Source organism: Poromitra crassiceps, assembly GCF_964638095.1.
Source record: "Poromitra crassiceps genome assembly, chromosome: 17".
In the NCBI taxonomy this organism is placed as follows: domain Eukaryota; kingdom Metazoa; phylum Chordata; class Actinopteri; order Beryciformes; family Melamphaidae; genus Poromitra; species Poromitra crassiceps.
The window spans coordinates 18,190,213-18,195,009 of record NC_139635.1 but is presented as its reverse complement, the minus strand read 5'-3'; positions in this window follow the sequence as shown (position 1 = coordinate 18,195,009).

The following is a 4,797-nucleotide window of genomic DNA, read 5'->3' as shown; positions in this document are numbered from 1 at the left end:
TACACAAAATATTGCTGTAGCTTGAATTGAATTGAATTTAATTTTTTATTTGTCTCGAACAGAAATTAAAAACACATTCATTTACAAAACAACATATTATATGTCCGAGAAGGGACAGAAAGAAGCCATGCTTATCTAGTCCTGCCCCTCCTTACTACTTCATTAAATAAGGTTTAAATAATAATAGCTGCTTTACAATACAAAACAGAGAGCCTACCATAGGCAATCCAACTTAATGCTACGAAATGTAAAATAAAATATACTAAGTGCAATACTCATTTTTCAAGCTCTCTCTTATACATGTCCATGATTGATAGTTTATAGATTCTTTTGAAATTTCCTATATGATTACTCCTTTTGATCATTTCGTCCAAGCCATTCCAAAGCAGCACCCCACAAACAGAGATGCACAATGTCTATGAGTGTGAAGGTGTACAATACACAAAGTATTGCTGTAGCTTCACAATGTCTATGAGTGTGAAGGTGTACAATACACAAAGTATTGCTGTAGCTTCACAATGTGTATGAGTGTGAAGGTGTACAATACACAAAGTATTGCTGTAGCTTCACAATGTGTATGAGTGTGAAGGTGTACAATACACAAAGTATTGCTGTAGCTTCACAATGTGTATGAGTGTGAAGCTACAGCAATACACAAAGTATTGCTGTAGCTTCACAATGTCTATGAGTGTGAAGGTGTACAATACACAAAGTATTGGTGTAGCTTCACAATGTGTATGAGTGTGAAGCTACAGCAATACACAAAGTATTGCTGTAGCTTCACAATGTCTATGAGTGTGAAGGTGTACAATACACAAAGTATTGCTGTAGCTTCACAATGTGTATGAGTGTGAAGGTGTACAATACACAAAGTATTGCTGTAGCTTCACAATGTGTATGAGTGTGAAGGTGTACAATACACAAAGTATTGCTGTAGCTTCACAATGTGTATGAGTGTGAAGGTGTACAATACACAAAGTATTATTGCTGTAGCTTCACAATGTCTATGAGTGTGAAGATGTACAATACACAAAGTATTGCTGTAGCTTCACAATGTGTATGAGTGTGAAGGTGTACAATACACAAAGTATTGCTGTAGCTTCACAATGTGTATGAGTGTGAAGGTGTACAATACACAAAGTATTGCTGTAGCTTCACAATGTCTATGAGTGTGAAGGTGTACAATACACAAAGTATTGCTGTAGCTTCACAATGTGTATGAGTGTGAAAGTGTACAATACACAAAGTATTGCTGTAGCTTCACAATGTGTATGAGTGTGAAGGTGTACAATACACAAAGTATTGCTGTAGCTTCACAATGTGTATGAGTGTGAAGGTGTACAATACACAAAGTATTGCTGTAGCTTCACAATGTCTATGAGTGTGAAGGTGTACAATACACAAAGTATTGCTGTAGCTTCACAATGTCTATGAGTGTGAAGGTGTACAATACACAAAGTATTGCTGTAGCTTCACAATGTGTATGAGTGTGAAGGTGTACAATACACAAAGTATTGCTGTAGCTTCACAATGTGTATGAGTGTGAAGCTACAGCAATACACAAAGTATTGCTGTAGCTTCACAATGTGTATGAGTGTGAAGGTGTACAATACACAAAGTATTGCTGTAGCTTCACAATGTGTATGAGTGTGAAGGTGTACAATACACAAAGTATTGCTGTAGCTTCACAATGTGTATGAGTGTGAAGGTGTACAATACACAAAGTATTGCTGTAGCTTCACAATGTGTATGAGTGTGAAGGTGTACAATACACAAAGTATTGCTGTAGCTTCACAATGTGTATGAGTGTGAAGGTGTACAATACACAAAGTATTGCTGTAGCTTCACAATGTGTATGAGTGTGAAGGTGTACAATACACAAAGTATTGCTGTAGCTTCACAATGTCTATGAGTGTGAAGGTGTACAATACACAAAGTATTGCTGTAGCTTCACAATGTATATGAGTGTGAAGGTGTACAATACACAAAGTATTGCTGTAGCTTCACAATGTGTATGAGTGTGAAGGTGTACAATACACAAAGTATTGCTGTAGCTTCACAATGTCTATGAGTGTGAAGGTGTACAATACACAAAGTATTGCTGTAGCTTCACAATGTGTATGAGTGTGAAAGTGTACAATACACAAAGTATTGCTGTAGCTTCACAATGTGTATGAGTGTGAAGGTGTACAATACACAAAGTATTGCTGTAGCTTCACAATGTGTATGAGTGTGAAGGTGTACAATACACAAAGTATTGCTGTAGCTTCACAATGTCTATGAGTGTGAAGGTGTACAATACACAAAGTATTGCTGTAGCTTCACAATGTCTATGAGTGTGAAGGTGTACAATACACAAAGTATTGCTGTAGCTTCACAATGTGTATGAGTGTGAAGGTGTACAATACACAAAGTATTGCTGTAGCTTCACAATGTGTATGAGTGTGAAGGTGTACAATACACAAAGTATTGCTGTAGCTTCACAATGTGTATGAGTGTGAAGGTGTACAATACACAAAGTATTGCTGTAGCTTCACAATGTCTATGAGTGTGAAGGTGTACAATACACAAAGTATTGCTGTAGCTTCACAATGTCTATGAGTGTGAAGGTGTACAATACACAAAGTATTGCTGTAGCTTCACAATGTCTATGAGTGTGAAGGTGTACAATACACAAAGTATTGCTGTAGCTTCCCGTTGGGGGCATTTCCCCCCCGAACCAGATTTCTGCGAGACCCCTGTTATGGCGAATTTTGGAGGCGACCGGACCAACGGGTGGTCTTGCAACTCTGGACAGATACAGACACGCCTCCAATTACTGTAAAGTAGTAGGATTCAAAGACTATTCAACTTAGTTCCCCTCCAAACATGTTTTAACATGTATAAAGACTATACTTATTAAATTAATAATTTGTGTGATATGGTTTTTTCACAATAAAGGTGCACATAATGCGTGAAAGATGGGAGAGCACAAGATGAGAGAGACAGACAACATTACATCATCAGGCTAAAGTAACTTTAGCCTGTTCTGAAAATGTAAGGAGTAGAAATATTTGTGTAAAATTGTAGAGAATAAAGTAAAAAGTTGGCCAGAAAAGAAAAATAAATACTCAGTAACAGATACCTGAAAATCATATTAATTAAGTATTTGTACCTAGTTTAACTAAGTACAAATACTTAATTAAATTGTTTTCAGAGCTGCAGACAATTCAGTGGAGGTGCATAACAATGGCTGCTCAAGTCAAGAGTCATGACAGGGATTGAAAATGTTTTGCGAATATTTGTAGCTCAGGTTGCAGTTTGGAAGTTCATTACATTTCAATCTCTCCTTTACATACTATCACACATGTAGTCACTTTCATAGGGAGGATGGGGACACTACATTACCTGTTGCATAGTGGGAATTTTTAAGGCACTACTACATAGTGCATAACATTCGACCGTTAAGATTTGGACACAAAAAATGGTGGAAAGTTAAGTTGGTTTGTATGTAGCTATAGGCTACTGAAACAGCACAGCTCGTATCGACCTGACTCATGAATATGTACAAGATTATTAGCCTGATATTCAAACTGCATCGTCAATTCATAAACTCATTGGGTCTTCAAGAAGAGCCAAATTCAAGATTATCAATAGGTTACAAGATTATCAGTAGGCTACAAGGGAGAAGAATCAAACCAACTTCAGGTGCAATTACACCTACAGTTTTGTTTTCTTTCACTGGACAGTAACCTGATCCTGTAACTTTAAGCATGGTGGACTTGTTCACTGGACAGTAACCTGATCCTGTAACTTTAAGCATGGTGGACTTGTTCACTGGACAGTAACCTGATCCTGTAACTTTAAGCATGGTGGACTTGTTCACTGGACAGTAACCTGATCCTGTAACTTTAAGCATGGTGGACTTGTTCACTGGACAGTAACCTGATCCTGTAACTTTAAGCATGGTGGACTTGTTCACTGGACAGTAACCTGATCCTGTAACTTTAAGCATGGTGGACTTGTTCACTGGACAGTAAGTAACCTGTCATCCTGTAACTTTAAGCATGGACTTGTTCACTGGACAGTAAGTAACCTGTCATCCTGTAACTTTAAGCATGGTGGACTTGTTCACTGGACAGTAAGTACCTGTCATCCTGTAACTTTAAGCATGGACTTGTTCACTGGACAGTAAGTAACCTGTCATCCTGTAACTTTAAGCATGGACTTGTTCACTGGACAGTAAGTAACCTGTCATCCTGTAACTTTAAGCATGGACTTGTTCACTGGACAGTAAGTAACCTGTCATCCTGTAACTTTAAGCATGGACTTGTTCACTGGACAGTAAGTAACCTGTCATCCTGTAACTTTAAGCATGGTGGACTTGTTCACTGGACAGTAAGTAACCTGTCATCCTGTAACTTTAAGCATGGTGGACTTGTTCACTGGACAGTAAGTAACCTGTCATCCTGTAACTTTAAGCATGGTGGACTTGTTCACTGGACAGTAAGTAACCTGTCATCCTGTAACTTTAAGCATGGTGGACTTGTTCACTGGACAATAACCTGTCATCCTGTAACTTTAAGCATGGTGGACTTGTTCACTGGACAATAACCTGTCATCCTGTAACTTTAAGCATGGTGGACTTGTTCACTGGACAATAACCTGTCATCCTGTAACTTTAAGCATGGTGGACTTGTTCACTGGACAGTAAGTAACCTGTCATCCTGTAACTTTAAGCATGGACTTGTTCACTGGACAGTAAGTAACCTGTCATCCTGTAACTTTAAGCATGGTGGACTTGTTCACTGGACAGTA